The sequence below is a fragment of the Stylophora pistillata genome, chromosome 7 (genome assembly GCF_964205215.1).
Source record: "Stylophora pistillata chromosome 7, jaStyPist1.2, whole genome shotgun sequence".
Lineage (NCBI taxonomy): Eukaryota > Metazoa > Cnidaria > Anthozoa > Scleractinia > Pocilloporidae > Stylophora > Stylophora pistillata.
Window position 1 is genome coordinate 24,187,634 of NC_142525.1, and position 20,238 is coordinate 24,207,871.

The 20,238-nt window shown below is 38.6% G+C and overlaps 2 pseudogenes; one reads left to right on the forward strand and one right to left on the reverse strand.

Moving 5' to 3' along the window:
* Window positions 1-7,551: 7,551 nt before the first annotated feature.
* Window positions 7,552-8,511, reverse strand: LOC148727182 (uncharacterized; annotated as a pseudogene).
* A 1,062-nt stretch (window positions 8,512-9,573) lies between these two features.
* LOC111334728 (uncharacterized) lies at window positions 9,574-18,241 on the forward strand (annotated as a pseudogene).
* Window positions 18,242-20,238: the final 1,997 nt, after the last annotated feature.

The window sequence follows — 20,238 nt, forward strand, 5'->3', positions numbered from 1 at the left end:
TGGACATTTTTTATCGCTTTCAGTTTTCTGTGTTGGTTTACATTAATACCAGTATTTTTTGTTTGAGAATTATGATAGAAGTAATTTATCTTGGAAAGAAGGAAAAACACAAACAAATTTAAAGATGTTCAGTAAACATCATTTTGATCTAAATTAATTTTTAAACCATAACAAATAAAATGGAAGTATGAGAATTGCATTACACTTATGAGTTATTTTCATATTTTTAATTGGTATCATTATTGAGATGCTGAGAATTTTAATCATCACATACTGACCTAGAAAAATTAACTGAAACAAGCAGTGTGTGGTCATAATTTACATAGCAGCAAATTGTTCTTCATATCTATTCATTACAGAGTTTATTGACCTTCCAGTTGGTATTGACAAGACATCTTTTGATTTGACTGAACTGAACATTTTAAACCAGCCTGACCTGACTTCTTTTTTTACTGACCACATAGTGATATATAAAAGTGAATCTAACTCTTTAAAACAGAGAACAGTGTTGCAAGGTGAATCAGCTGAATGGTTGCAACAGCATTAGTTTAGACTTACTGCATCAAATTTTGGAAAAGTTTATTTAAGAATTTAGAGGCCTTCAGAGTCAATGCTGAAAAGTATATTTTGCCCGAAGGATTTGTCTAATGTAAGAGCTATTTCTCGTGGGAAGGGAAAAGAAAAGGTAGCACGAACAATATATGCCAAAAAAATGCAACAGCAAGTACCAAGTTTTGCAATATTTGATGCTGGCATCTCTGTTCATCCAAAATTTCCTTATCTTGGTGCAACCCCAGATGGAAAAGTGTTTGATCCATCAGCAAACATGCAGCAAATTTGGAATACTGGAGATAAAGTGCCCATTTTAAAAACAAGGAAATGCACTTGATCAAGCATCATCAGATCCAGGCATTTATATTGAAAAAGTTGGAGCTGATTTTTTACTTAAGAAAACCCATTTCTATTATGCTCAAGTACAAGGGCAGCTGGCCCTCACTGGGTTTAACCTTGGTGTGATTTTGTGTATATTTGTCAGACAGTAAAGAGATGTGTGTAGACAGAGTTAATTTTGATTCTGAATACTGGAAAAAATGAGCTGCTGCCCAAATTGAAGAACTTCTTTTTCAATTATGCACTTTCATGTATTGTTGAGCAAGCAAAGATAGCTCAAAGCTGTTCAAGAGCCAAGGAAGAACTAGTACTTTTAGGTAGCGGTAAATATTCCTCAACGAAACCAAGCTGCTTGATTTCACTTTTAAGCAGTATAGATACATCTATTTCATAGTAACATTCAACTGGTGAAAGGTTTATTAATAGACCAATGTCAATATATTCAAATTCATAATTGGCTGTAAGGCTTGGGGGAATAAAACAAAATGGATCATCTTGAGGCTCAGCAATGAATAATACCAAGCCTCAGAGGCAGGTGTGAATTTTGCTATATTGAAATTGGGATATCGTTTATGTCTGGTAACATGTTCAACTCTGCCAGCTGAATTAACATTTGAAAAAAATGATATATCTTTTAGTAAATTAAACTATAGATAAAACATGACAAAAAAACAGGAAGTTTTCTTAGAATACAATGTGTACTTAAGTATAGCTTTGTTGTTATTCATAGTATTAGGTCATGCAAGAACAGGGTTTTGAAAATTTGACTATAGGCAAGCCACTGTCCATATTTGGTTGATACATCCAAACATAGAAACTGGTATGACTAAATGAAATATTCGAAACCTTCTAACTTTGCTAATAGCTCTCTCCACATGTGTGCGGTGCCTTGCAATTGTCTGGGTTTGAACGACATCATTTTCTTGAAAACCAACCTTGTCTTTCGAGAATGGAGGGATATTAAGTTGCAAACCTAGTTTCTTTAAATCATTTTGAATATCATAACCCTCGTGAGCCATGATTGCATCACCTTTATTTATTTAATAGACCATGACTTTTTTTATCTAGGATATCTGGGAAACCACTTCTCTGAACTATTTGCTTATCACTGATAGAACCCTCGTAGAGTTGAGATATAAACATGATCCTCCCTTTTGGATCAACACTAAGAAGACATTTTAATGTTGTGTGAGATTTATATGTACTATAACTTTCATTGTGCTTCTGAAGTGCACTTGGGACATCAATCTTCAGTTCAGTTGCATCAATAATCACAATATACAGTACTTCTCCAAGAATTCTGCAGGTGCGTTTCGTAAAATAATATCTCTGTGTGGCCATATTTTATTGCTTCCAAGTGTGACAAACAGGTCGTTTATCTAGATAAGGAATAATCGTACTCTCAGCAATATTAAATCTTTCTCCTAGATCAAGGACGCTTAAACCCATCCGAGGTTTCATTATTGCGAGAAGGTTCTCATCCATAACTGGTAGTTTCTGTCCTGCAGGACGTTTTAAACTAATGTCATTTTGTTCTTCGTCGTTAAATCGTCTAGGTCGTCACAATCACCATCAAACATTTCTGTATCAATGACAGTAGTTTTTCTCGCTTCACTATCCTAGTAAATTAAGAATTTTCTATCTAGGTTTGGCAATAAAAACTGCAACGTGTTAATGAACTCACCATGAGAACTAGATCCAGTAAAGTGAGTAAACAGCTTTTCCTCTTTCTTAGGCGTCGTGCATTTCGAAAGCAAATGAGCTACAGAAAATTTATGTGAGCAGGGAATTCGCCAATGATCTGACGAAGTGCACATGTCATCCTCAAATGTTTGTGTTTTTCGTGAAACTAAACCCAGGTCTTTTCCAGATCTGCTTGTGACAGGGTCGCCTTCTCCTTCCGATGCAGTGTCTGTTGCTCCATCCCCCTCAGTTTTTTTCGCCTCCAGCTTTCCGTAACAGAACTTCTTTTCTTAGACAGACTTTTATCTTTATTCCACGCAAAAATCTAAGGGACAGCATCGTCCTTAAGTCGTTTTTTCAATTAGTAAGGATGCAGGTAGTCTTCTATCACAACGTGTTCGCCGCATATCTTGGTGTGCTCGTTGATGTTCAAATATCGCGGATCCCGTCTCATATTCGTAATCCAGACAGACAATAGGTGTTAAGGATACTCAAACGATTCATTCAGTCTAAGTGGAATTTGATTTGTTTGTTACCAATTACTTTAGTAACGGATGTGGTTACGTTGTTGTCTATTCTCGATTGGTTCGTAATCAGATATTTTAGCGTCCTCACGCGCGTATAAAAGCCTCGTTTAGCGTCCCTTTAGCCAGTGTATAATTGTATTTCGCCTTGTCCATTCTATCTGTTCGACTTGCCGTTTTTGGTTCTTAACCTTTGGCACAAGCGACCGATATGTGACTAATTTTGCTAGTTTCCTACTTTGATTAGTTTTCTTGTTTTGGGTAGAAGCACGCTAACGTACAGAGTCGTACAATAGTACAATTTATTGTTTTCAATCTAAAGGGGGCGAATCAAAGAATGAGACGCTAAGCTGGGAACGCCCATTTTGTTAATCTTACAATCGATTTAAATCTCGAGTTATTTTGATGTAGCTTATTATGATCTTCGAGTATTCCTGTTGGTTGTTGTTAATTTTGATCGCGTTATCGACGGAGGCAGGTTAATTGCTCTAAGCGTTTTGTTCATGAGTTACGCAACGTTTTAAGTAAATTGCATTGTTATTTCAGTTTACGATCGTGATCGTGATTGTCTATCGTGGTTCGCTAATCGTTCATCATCATTAAATCACCGTTAACCGTCCACCTTGGTTTTCCGTGGTTATTGGTACTTGAGGCACATGACCTGTAAGATAGTCCCGTAGCATTAACACGATTTAGCGACACCCTTCGACCTAGACCTCGTTTGTCACAAGTGTCACAATAGGGTCGGCCGATCTAGTGGTAATTTATGCCACGAAAGACCCTTTTGATTAGAGCTACTATAGCATTCTTCGGCGCAACAATAGTGAGGCATGGCTACTTCTGTTTTGGTCAAGCTACAGCGCCTACCAACACATGTGTTTGTTGTTTACCCAATTCAGGTCACGTGACAAATGAGCGCACGTTAGCCGAATTTGTTTATTGACACCCACTAAGAATAAAATGTCCTTGGTAATACGCAACACGCTCTCTCTGAAACGGAGGGAGGGGTCGTTCCGTGACAATTAGCAAGACACCAATGGCCAAACCTTAAAATACATGTACGTGTGGCTGGGTTTATTTCAAATAATTGGATGGGTTTTTTGCTCTCCATTAAACGAAAACTGCTCTTTTTCCCGTACAAAAAGGCAAACATCAAACCACCTATTCAAGACGTTGGCTTGCTAGGCGTGCAAGAATTGTTGGTATTTTTTTTTGGATGGGAGGGTTGAGATGGGACACTAAGTAACTGTTAATTGTTATTTTGATTAACTTTAAAAGTTTCCAATGAAAATACCGTTCGATGGAGGGTAAATAGACGTTTCGATTTATGTGAAAAAACAAACAAACAAACAAACAAATAACCAAAGAAAAAAACCAGACACAGGTATTTTGTGGTCTGTTGTCACTGTTGTCTGAGCAATTTTAAGCACAATACAACGAGACCAAACCACATATGCGAATGATACTTCATTAGCATGCGTGGAGGCTCTCATGATTGGCGCTTCGGCACGAGCGTTTTTAATTTACCGCGGAAAACAACCCAAAGCTCGATATTATCTCCAGGAGACCTTCACCAAAGATTTAATGGCGGTCTCCGTTACTCGAATTAGTTAAAATACTTGAGCGAAGATAAAAGAGTAATATTTCAAAGACTTTTAAATGGGTATCAAGACGAACGGACTGTCGCCTATCTGGACTTTGTACCCTGCGTGTGTAATATGTGACAAAATGCAGGTTGTTTACAAGGAAATGACACGAAATGGGTTAAGTCCAAGGTAGCATAAGGGGAATTTGATTGGTAGAATGCGTCAAAGCACGCAAGCATTGCGTAGGACATTTATTAGCAATAGTGTTTAGCTTAACGTGATTTGTTTTTTATTTCGGTGGATTAGGATAATATGTAGTAAAGTTTTGGCTCTTTACTGGAAACCGTCATTTCATCGGGGAAAACCTAATCAAAAATGACAAATAAACACATAATTGTCACGGGAAAATACCGTTTGAAAAAAAGATGTAATTAATTTGAGTAGTATCAAAAGGGGGTTTCTGACACATCTTGAAAATTGCCTTGATTTTCAGGTAAAAATTAAAAAAATTGCCTTAAAAACAAGGCAATTTAAAAATGTGTCAAAACAACCATGTTTTCAAGGTAATTTTGAAAAAAAAGCTTTATTTTTAATCTCGTTTAAACAAAGTACACGATGATTTAAAGGCAAAATGATTGACGCATTTTAGTCTCGGTTAGCTCAGACCCGAGGAAGGCTTGGTCAGTTATTAGTGGATTATTTCTAAAAAGAAATCTGAACAACATTTTTGTAATATGAAAGACAGTACTGGTGTATGTTCAAACCCTTCATGCATTGCTAGTAACTTTAATTATTTCTTCGCTAACATAGGACCCTCTCTGGCCAGTGAAGTTCCATCTACTCAATTTTCTTATAAAGATTTCATTTATGTATATGAGAACGATCCTTCGCAGTAAAGCACTATTTGAGCAATAGTGAAAATCAGACCTGGAAAAAATTTCAGGCCTGTACGGGATTCGAACCACTGACCTCTGCGATACTAGTGCAGCGCTCTACCAATTGAGCTAACAAGCCAACTGGGAGCAGGTCGTTGAGTCGATTCGTAAATCTTTCTGTGTCTCCCATCAAAGAAACAATTGAGTTACTTGCTGCTCCCTTATCTCATATTTGCAATCTATCGTTTGAGCATGGTGTCTTTCCTGATAAACTCAAAATCGCAAAGATTATCCCAGTTGTTTAAAAGTGATGACCCTTCTTTGTTCTCAAACTATTTGCCTATTTCTATTCTCCCTATCTTTCTAAGGTCCTCAAGAAACTCTTCTACCTCAGGTTATCAGGATTTCTCACAAAGTTTAATATCCTTAATCATCACCAGTATGGATTCAGACCACATCACTCTACGGCTATGGCTATAGAACTTGTCAATACAATCTTTGAAGGTTTTGAAAACAATCAGTACACTGTTGGAGTATTAATTGATCTTAAGAAAGCATTTGATACAGTCAATCATAAAATACTTCTGGATAAACTAACTTTTTTATGGCATTAGAGGTATCCCATCAACCTGGCTGACTAGCTATTTGTCCCACAGACAGCAGTGCAATGTGGTCCATGACCATACATCTTAATATAATCCGGTCGTTTGTGGGATTCCCCAGGGTTCAGTTCTTGGACCTTTACTTTTTCTTTTATACATTAATGATCTTTTTCATGTCTCCAACCTCTTGTCTATCATTCTCTTTGCTGATGATACAAATATCTTTCTTCGTCATAATGACCTGGCTACTTTTTTTAGCAACCATTCTCAATGTAGAGCTCTCTCATGCTTCTTTATGGTTTAATGCTAACAAACTCACTGTTCATCCTGCCAAGTCTAAATTCATCATTTTTCACTCTCTACTTAAACAAATTAACCCCTCAGATATAAAAATATTTACAAATAACTCTCTCATGCGTGTGCAGGAAGACAAATTTCTCGGGATTATCATTCATGAAAATTTATCTTGGAAACCGCATATCTCTGCTGTATGTGATAAAGTCTCTAAAGTAGTAAGAGTTCCCTGATATTTTAAAAGACTTCTACATGCATTTTTTTAATTTATCAACTTTATCAGGGACCATGGTGATATCCATTGTAACAGAGTTTAGAGTAAATCCCAGGAACTTGACTTGTTGTGATGGTTTTGTCACTGATTTGGTGTCATTGACAGTAAAACGTAGGGATTTTAGCAATTTAGTGGTATCGCTAACTTGTTTATCAAGCTCCTGAGGTGTATCAGCTAGCAAGAGGATGTCATCAATGTAACCCACCAGGTGGAAGCCTCTTGATCTAAGGCAGGCTTAAACTGGTTTCATAAGTTTAGTGAAGGACCTTGGGACACTAGATAGCCCAGTGGGTAAACAAGTAAATTCATACAAGTTGTTTTTGAAAATAAATCTGAGATATTTTCTATGATCAGTCACTATAGGAACTGAGTAGTACGCATCCTTGAGGTCGAGAACTGCCATTCATGAGCCTTGTTTAATCAATTGGGCAGCTGTTTGCAGTGACTCCATCTTAAAGTGTTTATAGGTCACATGTTCATTTAGCCTTTTCAAGTTTAGAATTAACGTGTGTGATCCATCTTTCTTGGGTCGTGTGAAAACCGTGGAGATGAATTCGGCTTCACAATGAGTGGCATCCACGATAACATTTTCAGTTAACAATTTAGAAATCTCTGTTTCAATAATTTCTTCTCCTCTGGGGAAGTGAATATGGGGAACGACAGTTTGAAAAGGCTCTGAATCAAAGGCTATACGATAGCCAGTTACCATCTCAAGGATAGTACTATCAGAGATCATCAGCCTCCAGGTAGCTATAGATTTAGATATATTACCAGTTGTAAAGCTTTTAACATGGATGTCGCTTACCTGGTCATTAGAGCTTTCTAGGTCCATTTCGACTGTTGTCGATGTTTTGTGCTCTGTTTTTGACCGTCTTTCCTTTTCCAGGGCCTGAAGCCCTGTCCTCTCAAGTTGTTTGAATTCCTGTGAGAGTACTTGCCACCATAAGAATTGTAGTTACTGCTGTGGTAGTCTTTGGGCTGGATTTTGGCACCAATGTTGTTCTGGTCACCAATATCCTTCAATTGCTTATGGAGGTCATCTCCAAAGAGCATGTTAGAGAAAGGAATCTGAGAGGAGCATAGGTATGTATAATCCTTCCCTATGTCTGACTTCATAAGTTGTTTCCTCTACACATTAATCTCATAACTTGCATGTGATAACAGAGATAGGGCCTCAAGGCCTAATTTCTTCATTATTTGAAGTTGGTCATTGCTCAGGTTCCCTGTCATGGACAGGTCAGTCATACGTAACACTGGTATAATGCCTTTTATAAGGGCTTGTTGAATTTTATACATTTGTGCATCACTTTTCTTATTGTGATCCCTGAGCTTTCGCCAGATGCCTGGGTTAACCCTGGTAGGCTTAGCATTTTTGCTGTTTTCTGGCCTTTCTTGGCGATCCAGCTTGTCTTTTAATGCTTTATCAGACATACGATGTCTAAACATTTTGTCAGTTAGCTTAGCAAGCTGCTTGTGCTGGAGCTTGGCTCCAGGGGTGTCATCTGACTCGTACTCTTTTTGGAGTTCAGCCAACGTTTCATCCACATCTGGGTCATCAGTGTCGAGGTCTTTGTCAGAAGGATCTGAGCCATTGATTTCATCAATGATCTCATTCATCAATGCTTCAGGGTCGCGGTCATCGTCGTCAACATGCTCTTTGCTGGAGGAGCAAACATCGCGCCGTTTTTTCGCGGGAAGATCTGTCTGGGTTGCATGTCGTTTGACAGGCCCTGGTCTGTTTCCCTTCACGGAAGGAGTTTTCGAAGTCTTTTCTTTGCTCATCAAGTGTTCTGTGAGTTAATGGATAGCCGTTTTTAGGAGGGCCATTTTGTTGTTTGAAGTGTTGGTTTGCTCGGGTGGCACGGCCGATCCCGAGGCCCTTTGATCGTCATTCACGAAGATCTTCTTTGGAGGGTTTTCAGGTTGTTTTCCTTCATCGTCTGAATCAAGGTTGACTTCTTCAGTAGGTTTAGACATTTTCTCGCCGGTTTTACTTGATAGCAGAGGTTGAAAAACCGATTTTTAAACATATTTTGAACTGGTGAACTAAACCGTGACTACGTATGATGCACGATCCTCGCTGTAGATAGCGCTATTTATGCAATAGCGAAAATCAGACCTGAAAAACATCAGGCCTGTACGGGACTCGAACCACTGACCTCTGCGATACTAGTGCAGCGCTCAACCAATTGAGCTAACAAGCCAACTGGGAGCAGGCCGTTAAGTTGATTCGTAATAAACCCGTGAAAGTGATAAATCAGATACAATGGATATATGAGGTTCATATATTTTGAACTGCGGTATCAGATACGTATGATGCACGATCCTCGCAGCAGATAGCGCTATTTATGCAATAGCGAAAATCAGATCTGAAAAAAATCAGGCCTGTACGGGACTCGAACCACTGACATCTGCGATACTAGTGCAGCGCTCTACCAATTGAGCTAACAAGCCAACTGGGAGCAGGCCGTTAAGTTGATTCGTATTAAACCACGCTATCTACTGCGCTATCAACTGCGAGGATCGTGCATCATGCGTATGTAAATACGTATGTAATAACTTGATGGGAACGTCCGTTAAAACAGTCGAGAAAAAAAATTCCCATGGACTTCTGAGGAAGCATAACAAGAAATGTAAAACGAATTACCCTTTCCCGCCCCCACCACTTCCCGTGCCATCTTTTCCTGGAAAAAGTCAAGTTCGACTTTGCATAAACAGTAGGAACGCCATTTTTATCTGTTTGAGCAGTATGAGGCGATAAAATTGTAACCCAGTACCCCATATGGTACTCACTCTTTTCCTGAACCTGTCTCCTAATTTCTGTTACGGAACACTTTTTTTTTCATGGCAGCAAAGAAAACATCCTTCGATAAAATCGATGATATCGAGGAAATGTTTCAAGTGATGAAGGCACTTGGAATCTCATGCTCTGGATTAAGGTCCCTGTAGCAGATGAGAGATGCAGTAAAGGCTGAAATAAAACAGTCTCCAAGCACACCTAGTTGGTTGGCTGGTCAGGTAAGAGTTTCTGTAATTTTTCAGAATGTATGCCAATCTTCTAGAACCCTATGCATTTCGCAGTGTTCTCTAATGAAGAAAGACACCAGGTCCCGGTTGTTCGAAAGCCGATTAGCGCTAAATCAACGATTAAAATTTAACCCACGATTATTTTATGATCCTCAAAGCGCGATTAACACTATCATAGGGTTAAAATAAAGGTTGAGGTTACTTCACACCTTCAGAGGCCGAAAAAATCGCTTTTTCTTGTATTGAACTAGATTTAAGTTAGGCATTTTACCTAAGGTTTAAAAAAAGAAAAAGCCCAAAATCTCAAAAAGCTTCCTACCCAAAGTAGGAAGGTATCATAATCTCGTAAATGAGTGAATCGCCAGGGGAAATATTAGCGGGAATTTCATGTTATTTGCATACTTTGTTTGCACCGCGCACTTGACAAAATTCACACGTGGATGTTCTCTGCTGGTGGAAAATCTTTTCTCATGGATGAAAAACAGAAATCAAAATAGAGAGGAGTCCCTGGACGAAGAAAAGGAAAAAAACAGGCCCAAAGAAGAGAGAAATTGCACCATTTTGTCAGAAACAAAAGAACAGTCCTGCCACTCCACTCCACACTGGCATCCAAATTGCGAACAACGAAGTCAACATCTAAGCCACATTTGTCGTGCATAAGGTTAAAAACGAGGTTTCTTTTCAATAAGCAAGTACCGGCCTTGATACAAAAACATAGTCAATCGCCTCGAATCGTTTGAAATCGTGAATAAACCTACCCGAGGGAAGTTATTTCAGCGATGAGGGTATTTGCTGTTCAGCAGTTTCTCCCGCTTTGCCTTTCTTGTGCGGGTTTTTTCTTTGCCAACTTTGTCCATTACTCAACATTCAACAGAGACGCCAGGAGGTCCCGTCTTCCCATTGGTTTGCGGTTTCAGGAGGCGAGAAAATCTCCTGGTGTGGCGCTAGCGGTTTTCAAAATATATTGTGTTCTGGTGTATTACAACTGACTAAAGTTGCCAAAGCTGCACGAAATGACAATTTGGCGTTTTGGATAATAAATAACTTATTAGACGTCTTGGTGTGCCGTATTTCTAAGTATTTGTATTTTGACGAGCCCTACGGCCTCGTCAAAATACGGCACAACTCTTAAAGTACTCAGCGATACTACACAACAAAACGTCTTAGGAAATATGAGTTTATTATCAACAAGTAATAACATGATTCGCTCTCGTGGAATTTGGGATAAGTCAGCACTCAAAATGTTAACGCACAACTCTAAAAATACTCAGCGACACTACACAGCAAAACGTCTCATGAGATATAAGTACATTATCAACACGTAACAACATGGTACTTTCTCATGGAATTCGGGATAGGTCAGCACTCAAAATGTTATAGACTGAGACAGCAAACTACACCCACAATACTGGCTCGTGCAATTTGGATAACCGTTGAAAAATTACTCGTGCGGATTAAACGCGAATTGCATTCGAATCATGTGATTATACATACCTTATAAGCACTCGAACGAAATTTCAAAGCAGTCTACTAAGGTCTCACATGTATACACCTATTTTTGAGATGCTTCTGTTTGGAAGCATTTGATATGAGAATGATTTTTTTCAATATTCTCATGTTCAAATATTTTGCACATAGGCTTTTTTTTTTAAGTTAGATGGTCTTAGATATTCATTATTATAGTGTTTAAGCAAATGAATTCGTGGCTATTTCTCGTCTGTTATAAATATGAAATTTCGTCTTCCCTCCTTAGGCCTTTTCTGTTCTCTCAGAAGCAATGGAGGAAGATACCAGAAAAAAAGAAACTCTTTGGACTTTTTACTCCGAAGCAGATATCTGTTTAGGTCATCTGGATGACAAAATGTTAAATTTGCTGTCGATGAATGTGGGGGACGTGAAAGAGAGAATGAGAAACCACAGGCCGCGCATGAAGCAGAGATAATACTTCCTTTTAGGGGCAGGTAAATTGTTGGAAATAGGAGGATGAATTTGATAAGTTAATAATTAAGTAATTCAGCTACACTGGATCTGAATTTTAATAAATTAATTGCCAGTAACCGGATCCTTGCGTTTGCGCAAAGATTTCTGGGATCGCCACGGGACAAACATTACTGCCTTTTATAAAGAAATGTATGGCGAAAAGCAGTTTCGATGTTCAACAAAACGATTTTTGAGAGAGATCAACGCATTTTCGCCGCAATTTCATTATAGAGGGATTAAGATAATACAAGGTCGGTGTACGTATTGGTGGGAATTACCCCGAAATATGTTATAAAATATATAGATAGACTTCTCTTCTTGAGTAAGGTATATCTTGAAATCGTTATATTGAGATCGTTGTATTAAAATTATCTTAATCCATCTATAATAAAACAGCGGCGAAGAAGCGTTGATCTTTCCCAAAAATCGGTTTGTTGAACATCGAAACTGCTTTTTGCCATGCATTTCTTTCTAGCGGGCTTCAATGTTTGCCCCGTGGCGATCCCAGAGATCTTTGCGCAAACGCTAGGATCCGGCTACTGGCAACTCATACATTACAGTATACCTCAGTGACCTCGTAAAGGAAGTTAGTCAGCTCAACAAGATATTCAAAAGTCTTAATGAACTTAAATGAACAGATGTAATATTGCGCTGCTATAGAAAAAGAGGCAAGACATAGTGATATGATCGTACATACAAGAGAAACTTTTAATTAGTTAATTGTTTTTGTAGCCATACCTAGAGCACTAAGAAAAATAACACATCTTGTAAATTGTTATGAAAACGTACCTGAAACTAGGCCTGCATCTTCGGTCAGAATTTAAGCCAAGTTCCTGAAATTAAGCTCTAGAGCCAATGTTTTGTCATTTCACTCAAGGTGAAACAGGTGCGGGAAAAATAGTGGTGGACTTTATTTTGGGCGAATAACTTAAGCTCCAAAATTTAATCTACAGAGGCAGTGTTTTTCATTTGACTCAAGGTGAAACAGATGCAGGAAAAAGTAGTCTGGTGAACCTCATTCTTGGCGAAGACCTTCCTTACTCCTTTCTAAGTACAACTTCCACCATCTGTGAAATAAAGTACGGAAAAGAACGCAAAGTTGTGGTCCACTTCAATGACAAAGACCCTGAAACGGAATTGCCGACAAAAAACTTTACCCTCCGTAAAGGAGCAGGTGGACAAAGCTATCTTGAGCAGATCTCTACCTATGTCCATTTGAAGGGCCACCACGAAAAATGTTCAATTTACAAGAGGGTTGAACTCTTTTGGCCTCACCAACTTTTGAAGGTAATTTATTTGGATCTTAGAATATTAATCAGTAAACTCTTCGGCAAGAAGAAGGAAGCCGTTTCAAAGAATCCTAAAGGTGTCCCCTGATTTGTGAATTAGACTTTTCAGTTACAACTAAAATGAAACACTCGTTACCACGCAAGAAACAAAATGGTATGGTTGAAAATTTAACTCGAGTGTGAAAAGATTTGAATTCAATTGCAATAAATAAATCAAGTTCTTTTGTTTCAATTTCAAGTTGTCTAAACTCTAGGGGATCATTATTGTAATTTAGTATTATATGGATAATTTTTGAACTCTAAACTGTAATGAACGTTTTGGGGTCCCTCCCTTCTCTCTCGATTAGTATCAATAAAGATGGTCGAGGCAAATGGTCATTTTTTTTTTTAGAATGGTATAGTCATCATTGATAGTCCTGGTGTTGGAGAATCTACTATCATGGACGAAATAGTCACGGAATACTTGCTAAGAGCTTTTGTCTTCATCTACGTTATCAACAGTGCAAACGCTGGCGGAATTCAGGAGAACAGAGTAAGTTTTTTTTTTTTTTAAATACTCATGAATATCAGGCATGCTTTGATGATGCAATGATGCTCATGTGGATGATTATGAAGAACCGCATGAGCCGAGTGGTAATTTTTGACTGTGACTAAAGGCAAAAACGTATTTTCGCCCCCCGGTAACTTATGTCACGTTAATTATTATTTTAAATCGTATTTTGTGTTTACCAGAATTCGTAGAATAGGTAGCAGGGTAAAAGAAAAAAAAAAACACCTCTTTAAGCGGGACGTAAAATGTTTGAAAGGTATTTTGTCTCAGATCCACAGCAATTTTCAAAGAGTTTCTGCTTTCGCAGATTCAATGGGGCCGGGAAATATTTTATCGTCACAATTCGAGGTGGCGTTACACGTAGGTGAACCAGAGCTTTCAGATTCCTACAGTTCGTGGAAAAATTCTTTACAAATGTTAACGTCAAGTGTATGTCGCTCCACTTCATAGCCTGAATAACACTCAGGGGGAAATAGTAAATCAAGGTAAACAAAGGTTACCCGCAGAATATGCCTTGATAACTTTTTAATTGCAGCTGGAAAAGTTATTGACACATGTTGTTAGAAAACGGAAAGAGGGGCAAGAAGAGTTTCCACCCAAGTGTGCTTTATTCGTCGTAATAAGTTGGACCAATTTCCAAAAGAAGAAGTCGAAGAAGTAAAGAGCTACGTTATCAAAGAATTTAAGAAATGCTGGCCTGGTCTTGATCCAGAGTCGCAAATCGTCTTTATGTCAACTAAGGTGGCCAACATTGCTCAAAGACATGGAATCATCACCGAAGATTTGTGCTCTCTAATGACTGGGGTCAGGTCTATGGTAACCAGAACCATAGAGGCTAGACTTGAAATTCATTGGAAGTAAGCAATAAAACATGAGGTTAAATTTCTTTATTTTATGGTGTAACGCGGAATATACAGTTCAGTGTAGGTTATCTTCAGAGAAAACAGCACACAAAAATGAAGACCACCACTGATGGATTGAGATTTTTCCATTTTGTTAGATTAAAAAAAAACATGCAAATCTCTTTCCCAACTACTTTTGAGCAGATAATTCTTTGCTTAGTTCCTGGTACAAACAAAAGAATGACTATTCACGTTCCAATATATACATCTATTTTGAAGGCGGTTAGACGAGCTGCTATCCCGGATAGCTTATCATGCTGCCGCCTATGTGAAAAACGCTTCAAGAGACAACGAGAAAAACGAAACATTGATGGCCTTAATTCATATCCGTTTAGTGCTAATAGAGCGACAGCAAAACGAGGTGATGGGAGATCTACGCAGCCATTTGAAAGATCGCACAGACAAAGCTGTACAGAGGCTCTCCGACTATCTCCAGTCGGATAGTGTAAAATCGAGTTTCACGCATGGACTGTGGACGAAGTTCCAAAAGCAGAAACCTCCTGGGAATTAACAATGAACAGCATCAGAAAAGTGTTGGAAAGGCGCCTACGAAATATCATAGAGAACTGGGAAGAAGGCAACCACGTGTTCACAAATACTCGAGAATCAATTCTGGAGTACTTTCAAACGAAATACAACTTTATTTCGGGAGAACTCCGAAATCTACAAAGCGCAGTCACATCTGACGAAGTTCTGCTGGAAAGTGTTGTTCTTAGTAAAGCAAGTCTCTTTACCCTCATGGAAAAGTTTGCCAACAGTGTTACAACCCCGCTCTGGGCCCAACTCTGGGCCCCACCTGGTCTTGTTGCCCATATTATCCGTGCTCCAGTAGTCGGCTTCATGGCCATCAAGAGCAAGTTAGAAGATAAAAGCAAAATTAAGAAGTACGAACTAGACAAGTGTGCTTTTATGGCTACGGCGTCTGCACACTACTTGAACGAGGCGTTAAAATAAACTACCCTCATTTCCTTTGTGAAGTGCCAATTGAATGATGCCAAACTTTGTCTGAAGCAAATTGAGGCCCGCATTCCAGAGTTGATTCAGGCTGACATTGAGGCCTGCAAACAGCTCAAGAATGAAACACGTTCAAAGAAGCAAATAATACAAATCAAATCTATCAGCCAATGCTGGATAGGGCTGTTAAGATCAGAGGTAGTCTTGCCATTTTCGGGCGCAAAGAGGTCCGTGGTGTTGATGTCAGCCGCAAGGAATTGGACTGGAAAGAGGAAGATCTTCTTAGCAGCGGTGCGTTTGCCTTTGTTTACAGAGGAAAAATTAAAACCGAAGTCGAAGAGGAGCGAAGTGTGGCATTGAAAGTTTGTCGCGAATCGCTTAATCCCAGAAATGCAAGCCTTATCCTGAATGAAATTTAACTTCTAAGGTAAGTTATCAGCTTTTCTAGTCATTTAAAACTATTATAATTCATGGACTTTCGAGAACCGTGGGTTCAAATATCCACCAAACCTTTTTCGTCATTATTATTGGGAACCATCTACTTTATGCAGTCCTGATTATTTTTTTCTCCGTATAATTTGACCAGCCGCAGCAAGGTTCTCGCATAGTTGAAATGAGGAAAACAGCGGGAGTCCGAAAAATAGAGGGGGATCAAGCAAATAAAAACACACATGTTGGGAGAGATAGTCTCTAAGATTTGAATCAAAGTATCAATTCGGCCTAATTATGCACCTGTCCCAGAAAACCATTGGTTCTTTAATCATAATGGAAATGAATTTACTTTACAGTCTCCATTTCTCCGTTTCCCTTCGTCGTTGAGGTCTCGTCAGTCTTCAATTTCTTCGGCCGCAACCAATATTCCTTGGCTTTGGTGTGGGCCAAGATCACTCGAAGTGTCATCGCTGTGGGCTGTGAACATTTCTTCAAAATTGCTTTTTCGACACGGAAAATAACTAATAACAAAAGACTCTTCCCGAACCCACTGGTTATTCAAATGAACAGTAACATCGTTCACTCGAATCTTAAGGCTGCTTTGTGCCGAAAATGAACGAGACACTTGTCTTTCTGAGCTAATACTTGAGCCGGAGAGAGGTGTAGGAGTAAACGATTTACATTTCGATCTAGCATTATTTTGGCTACGCTGCGAGAAGTCAAGGAATTATACTAAAGATGAATGTTGTTGTAAACTGTCAAAACTAACCAATTAATTATAATAGGAGCTGGCATATGGAAGTAATTTTTCTCGAACAAACGTTTCAAACTCTCGTTCCGCGGCCGTTTCGCAGCGGAACACTTTCCATGCTTGTTGCTTGCCGCTACTTACTTCGTATCTATAGAAAAATTGTTATTTTTATGTGTTTATAGAAAATTGCAGCATTCCCACATCGTAACGTTGTATGGTACATCGTTGCTTGACATAAATGGAAAATTGAAAGTTATAATGGTCATGGAGCTCTGCAAAGGAAACTTAAAGAATCACATCTTCAGGAATCTCAGCAGAGCCCCCGCAGTTTCCGAAAATGCCGCCGCCTTGAGAGAAGCCTGTCAGTGGCTGAGGGAGATTTCCGACAAGGGGAGATTCACAGGGACCTTAAGTTGGAGAACGTATTGGTAGGAGACTTGAAGGGTTTTTATCTTTTCAACCTTTAAATAGAGAGTTATGATACATAGGTGACTCTAGATATTGCCAAAATGTGGAAAAAAGGAAAAAAAAGTCACTCCAAGTTATTGCAACAAGCAAACCTTCAATTAACACAGAAATGCCTTCAATATGGATTAACGGCAATGAATGGTAACAGGTTTACAAGATATGTGATTGAACAAATAAATGATTTGACATCTATTTAACGAATCGTTAGTGGTTTAGCGTTGTCAATACTCTTATCGACAACGATATTCTTCATCACAGTAGTCAAACTGTGAACTCACAAGGCGCAGCCGAGTGAGTCCAAAACAAATTCTAACCACTGTGATGACGAATATCGTTGTAGATAAGAGTACAGACCACGCTAAACCACTGTCGATTTGTTTTTTGTTTTTTCGTTTTTGTTGTTGTTGTTTTGTTACTCTTACCGACAATCGCAAGATTGCGCCATTACTGCCAAATGTGATAAAAATATAACTGGCGCACATAATTCAATTGTTGTTCATATGAAGTTGACTTGCTTAATAATCTTTAGCTAGCCTATCCTTAGACTATTGATTTCTCAACGCTGTGCATGCTTTCAGACACAGCCGACACAGATTTTATATCCACCCTGAATATTATGGTCGGAGATAACGTCTCACCGACTGTCTCTAACAAGTCTGTTGTGAAAAGATGGTCTTTAAGAGTCTTGTTCGAGTTAATGGCCGCAATAAATTTGGCATATTAATTTTCATTTTCTTTACTTAACCTATCAGAAACGAGTTCAGCGAAGATTACTGACGTCGGTGTTTCTAAAGGAGGAGAAGACATCACAGGTACTTTAGCGGGAACCCCCGTCTACATGGCACCAGAAGTGTTTCATTCTCGGTTGTACAACAGTAAAGCAGACATATACAGCCTGGGGTTACCTATGTGGGAAATGTGGTATAGGCGGCAGGCCTTCTGCGAGGTTTATTACAGGCCACCAACTATAGACGCTTTCTTCGCCTGAGTGGATAAAGGCAATCGTCCGCAACACTTGGTAAGATGCCATAAACCCCCAGGCCACTGGCAAACCACGATGGAAACTTGCTGGAAAACAGACCCAAATGAACGCCCCACCGCTGAGTGGTGCAATAAAGAGGCCAATCATCTTTATAAAATGTCCGTAGAAGAACTGTAACTTTGAAATTATTTTATACTTAGAACGTTGGTCTCAGTCTTCTACTCTATCTGTCCTAAGTGATAATGTGCCAGGAAGATAAGTCTTACCCAAAAATCAAGAAGAAAAAAATGTAAAAGTCAGCTTTATTCGTAGGCTAGGAGGATATGGAACCAAGGATGGTGCTAGAGAAGTAGGTCATCCATTTTCCGCAGGAATTGTTTTGTTTCGTTTTTTTTTGTTTTTGTGAGAGGTATAGCAGGAGAGAAATCCATTAGGGAAGGGAAGAAGTACCCTTGTACACCAACTCCTGTAGTTGTAGAAGCGGCAGCCATTTTGATACAAACAATTTGTTAGAGTTCACTCTGCCTTTCGTATTGAAGCAAGCTATATACTGAATTTTAAATTGAGCTTTTAACAAGAGAATTTGATTTGATACAAGTGCTATTAATTGAGAAAATGTCTTTTTTTTTTTCTGCACCTGATTTGTTTACAGAGAGTTATAATGGGGTCAACCGATAGCTGTAAAACGGCAAAAAAAAAGTAAAACTGCGTAAAACAGGCGTAAAAATTGACAAATTTAACCTCTGGTCGTAAAAAGAAGTTATCCGTTAAAAATATTCCTGGTGATATGAATGGAATGATGTTAACTATAGAGTGTTTGCACGTGACGTCACAGCTTTATCATCCGCCATTGTGGGGGAGTAAAGAACCAACATGGCGGATGCTGATGCCCAACAGACGTCTCAACGCGCTTCAGAAGAAAACATTATTCATGATATTCCTTTGTCTAATTATGCGAAATCACCTGCAAGTATTGTAAAGAAGCGTTATATTGATAAGATTTCGTGTGTTCGTGTTGATCCTCTTTTGATTCCGGACGAAAAGTTAAGTAGGGAATGCCTTCGTACTGTTGAAGCTGTTGATCTCGTGTTGCATTTGGTTTCACAAACTAGTTTTTATACGACAGAACAATTTAAGAACTTTAAAGCTTGCAAACCTACAACCAAATGGTTTACGGTTTCATAACCAGCATTTTGGGGCAGATTTTCGCTTAAATTTTTCGCCTAGCGGCAAATTCTTCCATTTCAGTTGTTTATCCTACAAGCGTCGTCCAAACAATTACAAATTGTCCTGGTTATGTAATGAGTGTAAATTGCAAAGTGTTGTTGCTATGAAAAGCTCAAAACTATCCAAGGAGTCTTCCTCTCCCATCTCCAACACTTCTGATGATTCTGACATTATAAATTTGGGTGAAACTTACCATGTTGATGTTGAGAAATATGGGATAATTGCTGAACTATCTGCACATGACTTTGATGTGATTGAATCACCTAATGGGTGGCTTGAAAATAGTATTATACAGTATGCCCAATCACTTTTGAAAACAGTCAATCCAGCTATACAAGGATTTCAGCATACAAGTCTTGGAATATATTTAAATTTGAAAAAGTTGATGGGGATTTTGTTCAGATATTGCACACTGGGGGCAATCATTGGGTATGTGAAAGCTCAATTGGATGTGAAAAAGGATTTGTGAATTTGTATGACAGTCTTTTTCATGATGTTATTTTTAATGATCTGGAACAGCAAGTTCAGAACTTAATTGGTGAAGATTTCAAAGATATATCTGTTGTACCTGTGCAACAACAATCAAATGATTCTGACTGTGGTGTTTTTGCAATGGCTCAGTGCAACAGCACTTTCTTACAATCTGGACAAGGATATCCCAAACTTTGATGTAAATCAAATGAGATCTCATCTATTAACATGCTTAAAGAGTGGACTGATTACTCCCTTTCCTGAGGTTAAACAGTTGGTTATGTGACATTTTATTGCTTCATGAAGCATGAAGCAGTTCTTGCCTGAGAGCAAGGCATTCAAAGTCCACACTGTTTATCACCGAGTATTTATAAGTGTTATCAACAATGTAAAGAATGAATGCATGGCATCAACATGGAAAATGGGTTAAAACCCAAATGTTTGTGAATAAACTTATGAAAAAAATGCAAATGAAA